The sequence below is a fragment of the Lissotriton helveticus genome, chromosome 8 (genome assembly GCF_964261635.1).
Source record: "Lissotriton helveticus chromosome 8, aLisHel1.1, whole genome shotgun sequence".
Taxonomy (NCBI): domain Eukaryota; kingdom Metazoa; phylum Chordata; class Amphibia; order Caudata; family Salamandridae; genus Lissotriton; species Lissotriton helveticus.
Window position 1 is genome coordinate 818,593,390 of NC_136069.1, and position 17,906 is coordinate 818,611,295.

The 17,906-nt window shown below is 37.8% G+C and overlaps 6 non-coding genes across 6 annotated transcripts; all 6 read left to right on the plus strand.

Moving 5' to 3' along the window:
* The first annotated feature begins 975 nt into the window (after positions 1-975).
* On the plus strand, positions 976-1,047 carry TRNAP-UGG (transfer RNA proline (anticodon UGG)). Its single transcript has one exon. It is a non-coding gene; the product is annotated as a tRNA-Pro (tRNA).
* A 288-nt stretch (positions 1,048-1,335) lies between these two features.
* Positions 1,336-1,408, plus strand: TRNAV-CAC (transfer RNA valine (anticodon CAC)). The gene has a single exon. It is a non-coding gene; the product is annotated as a tRNA-Val (tRNA).
* A 2,236-nt stretch (positions 1,409-3,644) lies between these two features.
* On the plus strand, positions 3,645-3,716 carry TRNAP-AGG (transfer RNA proline (anticodon AGG)). Its single transcript has one exon. It is a non-coding gene; the product is annotated as a tRNA-Pro (tRNA).
* A 288-nt stretch (positions 3,717-4,004) lies between these two features.
* Positions 4,005-4,077, plus strand: TRNAV-UAC (transfer RNA valine (anticodon UAC)). The gene has a single exon. It is a non-coding gene; the product is annotated as a tRNA-Val (tRNA).
* A 2,382-nt stretch (positions 4,078-6,459) lies between these two features.
* TRNAP-UGG (transfer RNA proline (anticodon UGG)) lies at positions 6,460-6,531 on the plus strand. The gene has a single exon. It is a non-coding gene; the product is annotated as a tRNA-Pro (tRNA).
* Positions 6,532-6,819: 288 nt separating this feature from the next.
* TRNAV-CAC (transfer RNA valine (anticodon CAC)) lies at positions 6,820-6,892 on the plus strand. The gene has a single exon. It is a non-coding gene; the product is annotated as a tRNA-Val (tRNA).
* Positions 6,893-17,906: the final 11,014 nt, after the last annotated feature.

Sequence of the window (17,906 nt, forward strand, 5' to 3'; positions counted from 1 at the left end):
GTTAGCTAAGAGTTCCATGTCCTTCAGACTCATATATTCCTCTGTAGTTGTACCTTGGTGATTCAACAAAACATGGCATCATAATCAGCATTCTACTGCCACAGAGTGGACAGAGAAACCATTTAGAATTTCCCTGAAAAAGAAAAAAAGCATACTTAGGCAGAGCTTTGTGGACAGGCAGAACATTAGAGCAAGTGAGGAATAAGCACTGCTTTTGTTAATTTACATAGGCAGAACAGAGACTGCTGGGAAAAACCTGAAATTAAAGGCACAGAAAATGCCTGCTTCTGGAGAGAACACTAAGAAGCATTGAAATTTTTTCCTCTGACCCTGGCCACTCTTAAGAGGAATCTTATGATAGTCAGCAGGACCCACCCTAAAAAGGAAGGGACAGCCATTTGGACCCTTTCCACCTTTTCTATATCTCGCCTGATCGAGCCTAATTGAGCGCTGATTGAGCGGATAAGCACATGTACTTCTCATTTTGGGAAGGTATTGCTTAGCTTGTTACCAGCAGCTCAGTTATGTTATGATTTTAGAGGCTATGCAAGGAATGCTTTAGTCCTGCATTAGGCAGTTTTTATTGCTTCTTGCATTCAAGAGATAGATAATTAACCAGAATCTGTGGCCCAGCTATTCACCTTGGCATTCCGATTTGCACAAAGGGAATAAGTATTTGAGAGAAAAGGCAAAATGTGTTTCTTATGTTGTTATGAACAGCTTTTTATTCTTTCTCTTTAGGCTCTAGCCAATGCAGAAATATATAAATAACTGCTGACTTCCTGTAAGACTTGTCCAATGCTGAGAAAAAATAAAAGGGGACACTTACAAATGATAGTGCTATCGTTTGAGAAAGGGTAAGTTGACACTGAATTTCCTGTGAATTCACAGACCAAGCATGAAAAAGACCCGAGCATGATCTTCATTGCGGGCTTAGAGCTGGTATTACCTTTTCAGAGGTGAGGGTCTTTCAACGGCTCGTTGGTCTAGGGGTATGATTCTCGCTTTGGGTGCGAGAGGTCCCGGGTTCAAATCCCGGACGAGCCCTTTCATTGGTGCTCTTTTGAAGTATGCATTTCAAAGCCAATATCAATTTTCTCTTTGCAGTAGTGGATGATTATTTGCTAGAGTCTCATGCTTTTAACCTTGCCCTGCCTGAGCAAATAGGAAACATTTCTCTTTAAGCATTTTGCAAAAATGCTGAACTTGCAAGGTATATACAAGCGTTCAGATAGGGCTGTCGGGCAGGTTGCTTGAAAGAAATCTAAAACCAGATGCCCTTGGAATAGTCTGTTTTGAGCAGTTTCATCACAGAAGAATCACCTGTAGGTATCTGTTTCTGTAGTGTAGTGGTTATCACGTTCACCTCACACGCGAAAGGTCCCCGGTTCGAAACCGGGCAGAAACACTAGTTATATTGTCTTGGCTGCAATGTTGAGAGTTGCCGTTTTGCATGAAATTGTCCAGGCCCTGAAGATGGGTTCATGCAGTCTCGTTCCAAGAAAGTGAATTCTCTTAAAAACAATACCATAATTGGCATGTGGATGTATCTGTTGATTCACAGACCTCACTTTCAAAAGAGCCCTGCATTCGGTTCAATGCTCAACCAGAACAAGCATTAACTTTGAGAATTGTTGGCACCAACAGGCCTCCTATTTTAGTGGAGTGTTTCTGGTTTTAAGTGCTGAGGCTTGGGCTCAATTCCTAGATGATCCTTCTCAAGGTGATGATACAAATGCATCGTCACCTTTTCGTTTAATGTCAGAATTGTTTATTTCCATTTGGTGGTGTATGAATGCTTTCGACAGTATGGGGATTTTTTCTAGCCTTGCATGAATAAAAGCATATCACTCCTCTTTATGTATTTTTCTAATACATTTATATTTGCATCTCCTCTCCTAGCATGCATTTTTGACTATCTTACAGGCTGTATATAATAAGTATCAATTCAGGGGCGCTTCTACTACTCAAATCACAACTGTTCTATCACGACATTGATAAGCAATCTGCATCTGCTTCTGTTGTGTATTGGTTATCATATTTACCTGACGTGTGAAAGTCCCATGTTTGACAGTGCACGTTAACAAAGAAACCAATGATTTTTATTAAAAGTTGTCTTGTGTTTTGGTTACCTTGCATCAGCCAAAACGTGCCAGAGATGACTTCATTTGCAGTCACTTGAAAAGTAGGGATTCTCAAATAAATGGCAAGAGGTTGAAACAAATCCAAAGAAATGCATCATGGCATATCTATGAGTAGGTGTATGCATGTATCCATATATAAAGATAGATAGATAGATAGATAGATAGATAGATAGATAGGTAGATAGATAGATAGATAGATAGATAGATAGATAGATAGATAGATAGATAGATAGATAGATAGATAGATAGATAGATAGATAGATAGATAGATAGATAGATAGATAGATAGATAGATAGATAGATAGATAGATAGATAGATAGATAGATAGATAGATAGATAGATAGATAGATAGATAGATAGATAGATAGATAGATAGATAGATAGATATAGGGAGAGAGAGAGCGTTAATATAAACAGAGACTTTATTTTCAATCAAGCGGTATTTTCTTTCCTTTAGGAGCAGAATGTTCTGATCATCAGCGCACCAGAATGTAGTGCTTGGTTGGCAAGCATCACATATTGTGATGTGTTAGCTAAGAGTTCCATGTCCTTCAGACTCATATATTCCTCTGTAGTTGTACCTTGGTGATTCCACAAAACATGGCATCATAATCAGCATTCTACTGCCACAGAGTGGACAGAGAAACCATTTAGAATTTCCCTGAAAAAGAAAAAAAGCATACTTAGGCAGAGCTTTGTGGACAGGAAGGACATTAGAGCAAGTGAGGAATAAGCACTGCTTTTGTTAATTTACATAGGCAGAACAGAGACTGCTGGGAAAAGCCTGAAATTAAAGGCACAGAAAATGCCTGCTTCTGGAGAGAACACTAAGAAGCATTGAAAGTTTTTCCTCTGACCCTGGCCACTCTTAAGAGGAATCCTATGATAGTCAGCAGGACCCACCCTAAAAAGGAAGGGACAGCCATTTGGACCCTTTCCACCTTTTCTATATCTCGCCTGATCGAGCCTGATTGAGCGGATAAGCACATAAGCACATGTACTTCTCATTTTGGGAAGGCATTGCTTAGCTTGTTACCAGCAGCTCAGTTATGTTATGATGTTAGAGGCTATGCAAGGAATGCTTTAGTCCTGCATTAGGCAGTTTTTATTGCTTCTTGCATTAAGAGATAGATAATTAGTCAGAATCTGTGGCCCAGCTATTCACCTTGGCATTCCGATTTGCACAAAGGGAATAAGTATTGGAGAGAAAAGGCAAAATGTGTTTCTTATGTTGTTATGAACAGCTTTTTATTCTTTCTCTTTAGGCGCTAGCCAATGCAGAAATATATAAATAACTGCTGACTTCCTGTAAGACGTGTCCAATGCTGAGACAAAATAAAAGGGGACACTTACAAATGATAGTGCTATCGTTTGAGAAAGGGTAAGTTGACACTGAATTTCCTGTGAATTCACAGACCAAGCATGAAAAAGACCCCAGCATGATCTTCATTGCGGGCTTAGAGCTGGTATTACCTTTTCAGAGGTGAGGGTCTTTCAGCGGCTTTTTGGTCTAGGGGTATGATTCTCGCTTAGGGTGCGAGAGGTCCCGGGTTCAAATCCCGGATGAGCCCTTTCATTGGTGCTCTTTTGAAGTATGCATTTCAAAGCCAATATCAATTTTCTCTTTGCAGTAGTGGATGATTATTTGCTAGAGTCTCATGCTTTTAACCTTGCCCTGCCTGAGCAAATAGGAAACATTTCTCTTTAAGCATTTTGCAAAAATGCTGAACTTGCAAGGCATATACAAGCGTTCAGATAGGGCTGTCGGGCAGGTTGCATGAAAGAAATCTAAAACCAGATGCCCTTGGAATAGCCTGTTTTGAGCAGTTTCATCACAGAAGAATCACCTGTAGGTATCTGTTTCTGTAGTGTAGTGGTTATCACATTCGCCTTACACGCGAAAGGTCCCCGGTTCGAAACCGCGCAGAAACACTAGTTATATTGTCTTGGCTGCAATGTTGAGAGTTGCCGTTTTGCATGAAATTGTCCAGACCCTGAAGATGGGTTCATGCAGTCTCATTCCAAGAAAGTGAATTCTCTTAAAAACAATAACATAATTGGCATGTGGATGTATCTGTTGATTCACAGACCTCACTTTCAAAAGAGCCCTGCTTTAGGTTCAATGCTCAACCAAAACAAGCATTAACTTTGAGAATTGTTGGCACCAACAGGCCTCTAATTTTAGTGGAGTGTTTCTGGTTTTTAAGTGCTGAGGCTTGGGCTCAATTCCTAGATGATCCTTCTCAAGGTGATGATACAAATGCATCGTCACCTTTTCGTTTAATGTCAGAATTGTTTATTTCCATTTGGTGGTGTATGAATGCTTTCGACAGTATGGGGATTTTTTCTAGCCTTGCATGAATAAAAGCATATCACTCCTCTTTATGTATTTTTCTAATACATTTATATTTGCATCTACTCTCCTAGCATGCATTTTTGACTATCTTACAGGCTGTATATAATAAGTATCAATTCAGGGGCGCTTCTTCTACTCAAATCACAACTGTTCTATCACGACATTGATAAGCAATCTGCATCTGCTTCTGTTGTGTATTGGTTATCATATTTACCTGACGTGTGAAAGTCCCATGTTGGACAGTGCACGTGAACAAAGAAACCAATGATTTTTATTAAAAGTTGTCTTGTGTTTTGGTTACCTTGCATCAGCCAAACCGTGCCAGAGATTACTTCATTTGCAGTCACTTGAAAAGTAGGGATTCTCAAATAAATGGCAAGAGGTTGAAACAAATCCAAAGAAATGCATGGCATATCTATGTGTAGGTGTATGCATGTATCCATATATAAAGATAGATAGATAGATAGATAGATAGATAGATAGATAGATAGATAGATAGATAGATAGATAGATAGATAGATAGATAGATAGATAGATAGATAGATAGATGGATGGATGGATGGATGGATGGATGGATGGATGGATGGATGGATGGATGGATGGATGGATGGACGGACGGACGGACGGACGGACGGACGGACGGACGGACGGACGGACGGACGGACAGACAGACAGACAGACAGACAGACAGACAGACAGACAGACAGATAGATAGATAGATAGATAGATAGATAGATAGATAGATAGATAGATAGATAGATAGATAGATAGATAGATAGATAGATAGATAGATAGATAGATAGATAGATAGATAGATAGATAGATAGATAGATATAGGGAGAGAGAGAGCGTTAATATAAACAGAGACTTTATTTTCAATCAAGCGGTCTTTTCTTTCCTTTAGGAGCAGAATGTTCTGATCATCAGCGCACCAGAATGTAGTGCTTGGTTGGCAAGCATCACATATTGTGATGTGTTAGCTAAGAGTTCCATGTCCTTCAGACTCATATATTCCTCTGTAGTTGTACCTTGGTGATTCAACAAAACATGGCATCATAATCAGCATTCTACTGCCACAGAGTGGACAGAGAAACCATTTAGAATTTCCCTGAAAAAGAAAAAAAGCATACTTAGGCAGAGCTTTGTGGACAGGCAGAACATTAGAGCAAGTGAGGAATAAGCACTGCTTTTGTTAATTTACATAGGCAGAACAGAGACTGCTGGGAAAAACCTGAAATTAAAGGCACAGAAAATGCCTGCTTCTGGAGAGAACACTAAGAAGCATTGAAAGTTTTTCCTCTGACCCTGGCCACTCTTAAGAGGAATCTTATGATAGTCAGCAGGACCCACCCTAAAAAGGAAGGGACAGCCATTTGGACCCTTTCCACCTTTTCTATATCTCGCCTGATCGAGCCTAATTGAGCGCTGATTGAGCGGATAAGCACATAAGCACATGTACTTCTCATTTTGGGAAGGTATTGCTTAGCTTGTTACCAGCAGCTCAGTTATGTTATGATGTTAGAGGCTATGCAAGGAATGCTTTAGTCCTGCATTAGGCAGTTTTTATTGCTTCTTGCATTCAAGAGATAGATAATTAGCCAGAATCTGTGGCCCAGCTATTCACCTTGGCATTCCGATTTGCACAAAGGGAATAAGTATTTGAGAGAAAAGGCAAAATGTGTTTCTTATGTTGTTATGAACAGCTTTTTATTCTTTCTCTTTAGGCTCTAGCCAATGCAGAAATATATAAATAACTGCTGACTTCCTGTAAGACTTGTCCAATGCTGAGAAAAAATAAAAGGGGACACTTACAAATGATAGTGCTATCGTTTGAGAAAGGGTAAGTTGACACTGAATTTCCTGTGAATTCACAGACCAAGCATGAAAAAGACCCCAGCATGATCTTCATTGCGGGCTTAGAGCTGGTATTACCTTTTCAGAGGTGAGGGTCTTTCAACGGCTCGTTGGTCTAGGGGTATGATTCTCGCTTTGGGTGCGAAAGGTCCCAGGTTCAAATCCCGGACGAGCCCTTTCATTGGTGCTCTTTTGAAGTATGCATTTCAAAGCCAATATCAATTTTCTCTTTGCAGTAGTGGATGATTATTTGCTAGAGTCTCATGCTTTTGACCTTGCCCTGCCTGAGTAAATAGGAAACATTTCTCTTTAAGCATTTTGCAAAAATGCTGAACTTGCAAGGCATATACAAGCGTTCAGATAGGGCTGTCGGGCAGGTTGCATGAAAGAAATCTAAAACCAGATGCCCTTGGAATAGTCTGTTTTGAGCAGTTTCATCACAGAAGAATCACCTGTAGGTATCTGTTTCTGTAGTGTAGTGGTTATCACGTTCGCCTCACACGCGAAAGGTCCCCGGTTCGAAACCGGGCAGAAACACTAGTTATCTTGTCTTGGCTGCAATGTTGAGAGTTGCCGTTTTGCATGAAATTGTCCAGGCCCTGAAGATGGGTTCATGCAGTCTCGTTCCAAGAAAGTGAATTCTCTTAAAAACAATAACATAATTGGCATGTGGATGTATCTGTTGATTCACAGACCTCACTTTCAAAAGAGCCCTGCATTCGGTTCAATGCTCAACCAGAACAAGCATTAACTTTGAGAATTGTTGGCACCAACAGGCCTCTTATTTTAGTGGAGTGTTTCTGTTTTTTAAGTGCTGAGGCTTGGGCTCAATTCCTAGATGATCCTTCTCAAGGTGATGATACAAATGCATCGTCACCTTTTCGTTTAATGTCAAAATTGTTTATTTCCATTTGGTGGTGTATGAATGCTTTCGACAGTATGGGGATTTTTTCTAGCCTTGCATGAATAAAAGCATATCACTCCTCTTTATGTATTTTTCTAATACATTTATATTTGCATCTCCTCTCCTAGCATGCATTTTTGACTATCTTACAGGCTGTATATAATAAGTATCAATTCAGGGGCGCTTCTACTACTCAAATCACAACTGTTCTATCACGACATTGATAAGCAATCTGCATCTGCTTCTGTTGTGTATTGGTTATCATATTTACCTGACGTGTGAAAGTCCCATGTTTGACAGTGCACGTTAACAAAGAAACCAATGATTTTTATTAAAAGTTGTCTTGTGTTTTGGTTACCTTGCATCAGCCAAAACGTGCCAGAGATGACTTCATTTGCAGTCACTTGAAAAGTAGGGATTCTCAAATAAATGGCAAGAGGTTGAAACAAATCCAAAGAAATGCATGGCATATCTATGAGTAGGTGTATGCATGTATCCATATATAAAGATAGATAGATAGAAAGATAGATCGATAGATAGATAGATAGATAGATAGATAGATAGATAGATAGATAGATAGATAGATAGATAGATAGATAGATAGATAGATAGATGATAGATAGATAGATATAGGGAGAGAGAGAGCGTTAATATAAACAGAGACTTTGGGGCATATTACCAACCAATAGAGATAATTTTTGTCTCTAACTTGTTTAGAGACAAAAATTATCGCCGCAAATCAGTGATTTTTATCGCAGATAAACCTTGCTATTAGCAAGGTTTATCGCAAATGCGATAAAAAACGGCCGCAATGCATGAATATCGCTGAAAAGTCAGCGATATTCATGCATTATCGAGCAAATGCTCTTAGCCATGTTATCCACCTCCCATTGGATAACATGGCTAAGAACTGCTCAGGGCAGGTGTTAGCTTTTGGAGATATTCGCGCTTAGCGCGAATATCTCCAAAAGTTGGTAATAGGAGATAGCGATGTTAGCGACTGTTTTCAGTCGCTAACATCTTGGCACGCCCACTTTGCATGTCATTAGTGATAAATATCACTGACATGCAAAGCGGGGCCCAAGATGGTCGCTATCTCCTACTAGCTGTTGCTAACTGGTGTTAGCGACAGCTTGGTAATAGGGAGATAATTTTATCTCCGCTTTCTTGGCTTTTAAAGCCAAAAAAGCGGAGATAAAGCCCCTTGATAATATACCCCTTTATTTTCAATCAAGCGGTATTTTCTTTCCTTTAGGAGCAGAATGTTCTGATCATCAGCGCACCAGAATGTAGTGCTTGGTTGGCAAGCATCACATATTGTGATGTGTTAGCTAAGAGTTCCATGTCCTTCAGACTCATATATTCCTCTGTAGTTGTACCTTGGTGATTCCACAAATCATGGCATCATAATCAGCATTCTACTGATCCAGCGCTCTCACCAAAATATTGCACAAATGACACTATTTACTACCACAAAACTTACACTACAACACTAGGCCCATAACAACAATAGAGCGCTTGAATCATGAGGCGATAAGATCTAAATATAGTTGTTTAAACCATCTGCAATAATCAAGACCAGCTTGTCATTTTAGAAAGTTTATTTTAACACATCTAGAAAAACTTAGGTTTTGGTATTTTATTAAACAAGCATTAGAAAATGTTATAAAGAAAGATTTATTCAGTATTAATAAAAAGAGCATAAATCAAGAATTATTATTCATTAGCAGGAATAAGTAAAATTAAGCATTTCCCAAAATCCTAACTATATCTCTATCTCTACCCTCATCACCTAGTAATAAAGTAATTAATAAAAACTCCTGTCCTCACGTGTAAAGTCCATCAGCATAACATCGTCCTCCAAAATTTCTCGAGCGTAAGCCAACTATGTGTTCTCTGAACCTATTCTTATACCCTAATTTAGCTGAGCTAACTATTTTTCACATTCCAGCAGACGAATTCTAGTTCTCCATTGGCTGAGCCACCTCGTACCACAGTAAACTGTGACACCTCCTTCTTACATGCCCGGGCAAATTCACTAGTCCATTGTTCATTTAGAAGTCTTGGCAGCTCTTCCTTAGGCTGCTACATTTTGTAGCAACAGCTTCCTTTTAACCTTGAGCTAGTCAGCTCTGAACTCCCGTGGCACGTTAGCAAACGTTAGCAAATTTCTCCAAAAAGTCATCTTTTTAGCAGTTCAATCCAAAACCTTTCAAAATAAAAGCTCAGAGGCCTTTTCCATCCTTCTCAGAATTATTTTCACTTGAGCCATTTTCATCATTAGGCCTCTTTCAGAAAGCGTCAATTTTCTGCGCCACTGTCCCTGCGCCACTTTTAAAAGGGTACTATTTTCCTGCAGCCATCTCTAAGCTTCCTTTGTAAAACTATTATATAAACAAACACAAAGAATAATTAATGAAAGAAATACAATTTGTTCTGTTGCCTCCCATCATTGCTAATAATTAACCCATTAGTCTAAATTACCTAGCAGTAAAGCACAAATAAAGCAGCATTTTATATCTACCAGTCTTCATAATCCATAAAGCCTTATGTGCACCTAGAATAGTAGAAATGACATCACATAGACAAGGGAAGCAAAATAAGCACATGCCATTATTTTAAAAACAGCTGCTATTAGTTATGACATGACAATAGACAAGATTAATTTATTATTTTCCACATATATAAGAATGCAACATAATGCACATTTATGAGCACACATGTTAATTTCCCGCGTGTTCTGTAATGTAATGTAACTTTAAACTAGGTTGAATTATTATACACACAGCACAAATTGTTAGCATTATTAATTTATTTATGGAAGTGTGACTTCACGGGTTTAAACAGATTTCTGTTTTCTATCCCGCTCCATCAACTCCCTCATCTGGTGATTAACAAATCACCACACCACCACCCAATATTTTAGCAAAGATTTTATCTAAGATGAACATGATTCAATTTCACCTGTGTTAGTATTTCTAAAGACTTCTCATCAGTTTATCTACAATTCTCATATTGAGTTTTAAGAAACCCCTCTAGTTCTATTTCTTTCTCTTGTGTATCATACAACTGAGCTTCAATAAAAGTGTTGCAAAACTATAACTAATAAAATGTCAGTATTATACTATGTTTGTCTTGACTAGCTGAAACTTTGCTTGTCCTATTGACCTTAAACTTCTCTTTGTTAATTTCTAAAGGGAAAGTAACCTAAATTAACCAAAGCAGAATTATATTTTCATTAAGTTTGCAAAGAAAAATAAAACAAAAATTTTAAAAATTTTACCTAAATTTTCTAAAAATTTCTAACACCCCCCTTTTTCAAATTTTTTTTTTTTTTTTTTTTAAACCTTCTAACAGTTTTTCTTCGACCTAATGTCACAAATTAATTTTTCAGCTAACAGTATTTCTTCGACCTTGTGTCATCTAACAAGATTTCTTCAGCCTTATGCCAAAAACAGAAAACCTAAAATTTTAACAGGTATGTACTTCAATCATTGTCACTATTCTCTTCAATCTTTTCCTGACTGCAACTATTTACCTCCATTACAGGTATCACTTCTATTTTCTTTCCTGCCTCACTTTTCTTTTCACAATCCTTTTGACTTGATTTTTCATCAATCTGTTTCTTTGATCTGTATCTCAATTTGAATTTTAGGCCTTCATTTTCTCCTGGCCATTCATCACTTTTTCTTGGTAATTTCTTCTTTTGCTTGGTCACATTACATTCTGTTCTCCAAGCTCCTTTTCTGAATTTTCTTATTTGAGAATCTTCATCATTCTCATTATTTTCAGTGTCAGACATTTTCATTCTGGACTCAGGTACTTCTTTACTCAGCAACTTCACTCCGTTAGGAACATCATCTTTGTAGCTGGTACTTGGCAATTCATCTTCTTCTTCAATTACCTTCAACTTCCCAGTTTCAGAATTCCTGTTCCTGCTTTCAGAGCTACTTTTCTGCTTTTCAATACTCTCCTGGTCTTGAATCACAATCTGATCACCTTCTTCTTCTGCTTCTTTTTCTGGCAGATTTCCATCATTTTCTGAGTCTTCAGTCACAACTTTCAAGTCTTCTTCAATCAAGGCTTGTTTTCTATTCATGTTCTCCAGATATCGACCAACTTGTCGATCTTCAAGATCTGGATTCTCTTCAGGTTCTTCTTCAGAATCTGAATCATCAATTGTGACACTATCCTCATCAGGATTTTCAGGTGTAGTTACACGAAAAGTATGGCCAGTGTCAATCCACCTCTTCAGTCTTTTGCACTTCTCTGCATTTGTTGTGACAAGACTGACTGACCTCCTTTTCTGCCACCTTGGCACTAGAGAATTTCTTTTTAGACGAACCTTTTTCCTGATCCTTTTACCTGGTAACGGATCAAATACTTGCTCTTTTTCTCTTGTTTGCACTTCAGTTTCATCTTCATCAAACACAGAAATCATTTCATCTGATAAATTCCCGCAGTTCTCCAAATTTATGCTATCATTGATAGTCATCATTTTCTTCTCTGGTATAAATGTCTGTCTCATGACCTTGTCCATCATAATCTCACGTGGACTGAAATCTGTCTTTTTATCAATAGTACTTCTCAGAAACATTAAAACAAGTGGAAGGACATCTGTCCACTTTGTACCTGCAGCTAGGCACATTTTTGCATCTCTGTCTTTTATAGTACCGTTCTCTTGCTCCTCAACATCTGAAATTTCTATTCTATCTGTACAATGGAGCAATCTGTTTTCAATATGTTTTCTGTTATCTGATAACTTTGCAACAGTAATTTCATCATCATGTCGCATCTGAAATGTTTCAAACCATTTTGTAATCAAACAAAAAATCACAAAAATGTAGCACAGTTTGTCATTCAGTGCCATCTCACAGACATCCATTTGTAATCTGGTCAATGAACCACTCTCCTGTGATTCTGTTCCCATTCTCATAATTGTTCTCTTAATTGTGTTCACTTGCTGATAAGTCAGACACCTCTGGTAAAGAAATTCTGCAATTTTATGGTATATTCTGTCCATATCAGTAATCATGTTATTTAGCAAAACTATTCTACCATCTTTGTGTGACAAAATCTCATCCTCATCTCGCTGTTTAAAATCTGTTCTCAACCATGTGTTTCTCAACCATGTGTTTTTCTCCTCATGAGTTGCATCATTTAGTAAGTCTTTGACTACCTGCCATGTTTCAACTACAGATGTTAGTATTAGTGAACTCAAAGCATGTTCATCATTTATTTTGTATACTGCACATATCACGCCAGCAAACCTTTCTGTCAATTGAATATCATCAATCAACCTTTTAATTAAATTTGCATTTCTGAAAAGTGAACCTGCAGAAGTCAATGTTTCAATCTGTTGATCAATTGTATCCTTTATTTTAATGTCTTCACTCAAAAGAACATTATTTTCATTCCAACATTCTGGAAGTGCATTTAATCTTTTTGGACTGTTTTCTTGTTCTTTAATTAATCCTGTATCTGTTTTGTCTGTCTGTTCATTAACAAAAATTTGTAATGGCAGTGAAGCCATGTCAATCTGCTGAACCATTACCTGTCGCTGTATTTGTAACTGTTCATTCAGCTCATTTATCTCAATCTCCTTTTCTGTTGAACATAATTTTGACTCATCAGACTGTATCAATTTAATCAGATTAGTATCAGACTTCTCACTTACCAGAACTGAAGTCATCTCTGTTCCTTGCTCGGTTGCAAGCCCTACTAATTAAATCTCAAGTACAATAGAATAAACTTTTTCAGTTAATGGGACCTTTAAAATTGCGGAATTAGTTTCATCTTTTCCAAGCACATGGACTATCTCTGTTTCCATAATTTTCATGGACTCCTTTAAATTATTTGTTGAATTTACATAACCAGGAATATTAATTCCAGAAGTACTAGGTCTTTCATCATGCTTCTCTGTCACGTCATTTTTAGAAGAAGTCTGAACTGGAACTCTTTTAATCTGATCTTGGACTTTTGGCGTTACATCAATTTGTTCTGGCTTTTTTCTTGGATTTCTGTTCAGATTCATATTTACAACATCAATTTTACACTGATCAACATTTTCTACTCTGACACCTTTATTATTTAATTTCGCTAATTTGGGAATCTTTAATTTATTCTCGCATTTGGCTACAACCCTTTTCATTTTCTTATATAAGGAAGACATTTTCTTTAATTAATTTGGTAAAAGTACTCTTTTAATTTGCCTTGCAGTGTTTGCTGATCAATTAATTAATTAATTCAACACTATCAGGTGTAGAAAATCTTATAATTTGGTCAATCTAATATTTCTCCTAATTTACTTGTATCACTAATTATAATTTACCTGTAAAGAAAAATATGAATTTGCAAAAACAGTAGCAACGCAATATATTTATTTATAACAATAATACCAACGTATAATCACATGTGTTTTAAATGTACTTATTTTTCACTTACACACCTTCTGCAACATATACCTGTGGAAAAAGAAAACCTAACTAGTTTTGCCTTAATTTACATATAATTATTCTACTGTAAAATTCTTTTGACCCCTTTAACAAAAATTTTAGCTAAAATCTGCTTTCTTCTAACCCACACACCCCTTTTAAACCCCATAAATTACTAATTCCAATTATGTCACAACACTTTCTGGCTGCTGCAAAACAAGTCAACTGTAACAAGCACTTTTAAAAGAAAAGAAACCATGCGATCTATATTTTTTAATTATAGAACAGAAATTTTCAGCAAAAACTTTCCTTCACGCTCTCTGCACACAATATTAGTGGCACAGCATGAATTTCAGCACAAGCCTCTCTCCACACTTTGCTGATTGCAATGTTTTACTTAGATCTTTGCAGTGATAAAATCACTTTCAACTGTCAACTACCAACTAAAGCCTATCAATTTCAGTAAAGCGTGAAAGGAGCAATGAAAAAAGCACAGTTATTTATTATCCACTGTAAAAGCTGGGGTCAGAGAGTGTGAGAAAGAACATTGTGCACATGTGCTTTACTGACAGGGCATCTGTTAACATAACACACATCAACCATGTGTAGTCCCTCACCCAATTATAACACAGCGCTTCAGATTTCGCTAGCACAGCCAATCACAACACAGCTGTAGCTATAATGTTATGCTGGTGCTGTAGTCTCTCTCCCCTTCCCGCGCTCAGCGTCTCATTAATAATACTAGCTCAATACTTTAATATGAGGAACACTATTGCTCATAACATCATGCCATTAATTCTAAAACAGCACGCAACACTCGTTGTTAGCTAAACACAAATCAGCTGTGACACGCAATGAACCATCCGTGACACACCCTCTCCTCATCAAATCAACAGCGCTGCTGCAGTGGGGACGCTCACAAGTGTAAACAATCAACACCAGAGCTCCCACTCCAAAGAAAAACAAAGTCAAAACACTCAGAGCACATTAGCTCATAATAACGTGCTGTTTAGTTTAAGCACAACAAGTGACACTCTCCTCCTGCTCCAAAGTCAATAACATGCATCAGCTGTGACACACGTTTTAAATTTTAATTAGAGCGACTGAAATGAGGAAAAAAATCAGACTGGGGACATGAAGTGGTCTCAGCCTATTTTATCATTGCCACGATACTTTAGGCAATTAGAACACCACCTTGCTCCGATATTGCGGACGCCTTAGCAAATCAGGGTGTACCTTCCCTCGCACTTCAGTCTCTATGATAAAATACAGTGCGCAACGCTTGTTTCTCTATTTAGCTGCAACACGCTTTATTTTATATAATAGCGCATCTGAAAGGAAACCAAAGCGGGGTTGAAACAGACATTAAATTCTATAAACAACTTATTAGCGCTTTATCCAATCACAGCGCGACTTTGCTGTGACGCTACTGTACTCCTAGCCAATCAGGGCACAGCTCCTTGATGACGCGACGTGAATTTCACAAATGGGAGCGCGGCGGCTGATGAAGACAGTCGCTACAGATGACAGCTCTCCCACTCGCTATTTAACAGCCCTCTCTCCTTCACAAATTGCTCGGGACACAATTTAATTAATAGCCAGTGGTGCTATTTCAACAAGAAAAACAAAATAATCTAGCAAATTAATTTAAACATAAAAACGAGCAGTAATGCTGTAGATGAAGCGGACTGGTGTGGTCTAAAAGGAAACAAAACCTAACACTTGACAGGCACTTTGTCAAAAAGATAAGGGGCTCAAGTTTATTAAAAGATTACTCTCCAATACAGCGCAATTTGTGATAGATAAAATCTAAATAAGAATGTTTATTTATGAAATAAACAATCGAACATTAAACGCTCCTCAACCAATGAGATGATAGCTTCTTTGGCCAGACACTCCAAAGCATGTATAATCAATTGGGAGAGCCTCGCCCAATCAGAGCGGGGCTCACGGAGCCTCAACCAATAAGGTCGCGGCCCTTGTATGACGCTGCGCGTCAATAGCCAATGGGTGCACGGTTATTCTATGACAAGTCGGGGCCTGAGCCAATAGAAAGGCGGCTCCTTCGTTTACAATTCTGTTTTTAGTTTAATCTCTTCCCTTCGTGTTCAGCTGTTTTAACCCTATCAAAACGAAGGAAAGAACAAATCGGATACTTTTAAAATTGAAATAATTTATTTTAACTATGATGCTGGCATTATTTACTTGTGAAATTGCTTACAAATAAGAGATCTTAAAAACGGGGACACTTGAATTTATAAACAATTTGGATAATAGTGGTGTTATACATCAATTAATAATTATACAATCATCAAAATCAATATAATGCTCACTGCTTTGTTGTGAGGCTTTTGGCTTTCAACCAATCGGAGCCTAGCTTTACTATGACGCTCCGGACGCCTTACCCAATCAGAGCGCGGCCACTCTGACGTAGGGAGCTGCTGCAGCTTCAGTCTCTCCCCACACGGTTTCACTCGCAAAACAGCCCCTCCCTTACAATTTTCGATCGGGGCACTTTTCAATGGTTTAAAATAGCACGCAGTGCTTTTAAGTGCATTTAAACAACGCACAATACTTTTAGAAATTCTTAGAATGGTATAGACTTTACCTAGAACATTCCTAAGTACCTTAGAATTACTTTTGGTACATTTTAGTGAATACATAAAAACGAAACTCATCTGTCTGCTTCTCTAATTAGGATAGTTTACATACATTCAAGTATCCACACTTCGGAATAGTCGGCGCTATTCACACTAAGGATAATTTCCATTTGTCAGTAGAGCAACTCTTACCCTACCCTTCTAACACGTAAGAATATGAACTCATTTTCCTCTGAACGCACCGCGAAGTGACAGTATCTAAGAGTTCCACTTGAACATACCTTACAAAACAATCACGCACTTTCACACTGAAAATTCCCTAACTTCAGTCACACATGAAATCCGTACAGGACTCTCACCTGTTTATAGAAATCATGCACCGTTAGCAAAATAACACCGTTATCCGTACAGGGCTCTCACCTGTTTATAGATATAAAACATGTACCCGTACAGGACTCTCACCTGTTTATAGATAATCATGCACCGACATTACCCTGCCCTTCACTCAAGCTCGAATATAACTAATACTCTTATCACAGTGAGTTTTATGGAAGGCGCTTTGTCCCTATTCTCATGCTGCTCTAATTTCTTAGAAAACCCTCACTATTACAAGATTCACACCTAGCCCTAAAACTGTGTTGCACGGCGACAACACTGTATTGCACGGCGACAATACTTCTGGTACACGGCGATACCAACAGTGATACTCGGCGATATCACAGAAACAGATCAGATATTCTGCATGACTACCTTCTCATCACACAGTTTTTGTACCGGTACACACATAGCACAAAATAAACAAACTCAACATGTGTTAAAACTTAATCCTATGATTTTACCAACATATAAGTATCATGCATGTAACATGTATGTCAAAAACAACATATATAAACCGTCCGATGGCTACCAGAAATTGATCCAGCGCTCTCACCAAAATATTGCACAAATGACACTATTTACTACCACAAAACTTACACTACAACACTAGGCCCATAACAACAATAGAGCGCTTGAATCATGAGGCGATAAGATCTAAATATAGTTGTTTAAACCATCTGCAATAATCAAGACCAGCTTGTCATTTTAGAAAGTTTATTTTAACACATCTAGAAAAACTTAGGTTTTGGTATTTTATTAAACAAGCATTAGAAAATGTTATAAAGAAAGATTTATTCAGTATTAATAAAAAGAGCATAAATCAAGAATTATTATTCATTAGCAGGAATAAGTAAAATTAAGCATTTCCCAAAATCCTAACTATATCTCTATCTCTACCCTCATCACCTAGTAATAAAGTAATTAATAAAAACTCCTGTCCTCACGTGTAAAGTCCATCAGCATAACATCGTCCTCCAAAATTTCTCGAGCGTAAGCCAACTATGTGTTCTCTGAACCTATTCTTATACCCTAATTTAGCTGAGCTAACTATTTTTCACATTCCAGCAGACGAATTCTAGTTCTCCATTGGCTGAGCCACCTCGTACCACAGTAAACTGTGACACCTCCTTCTTACATGCCCGGGCAAATTCACTAGTCCATTGTTCATTTAGAAGTCTTGGCAGCTCTTCCTTAGGCTGCTACATTTTGTAGCAACAGCTTCCTTTTAACCTTGA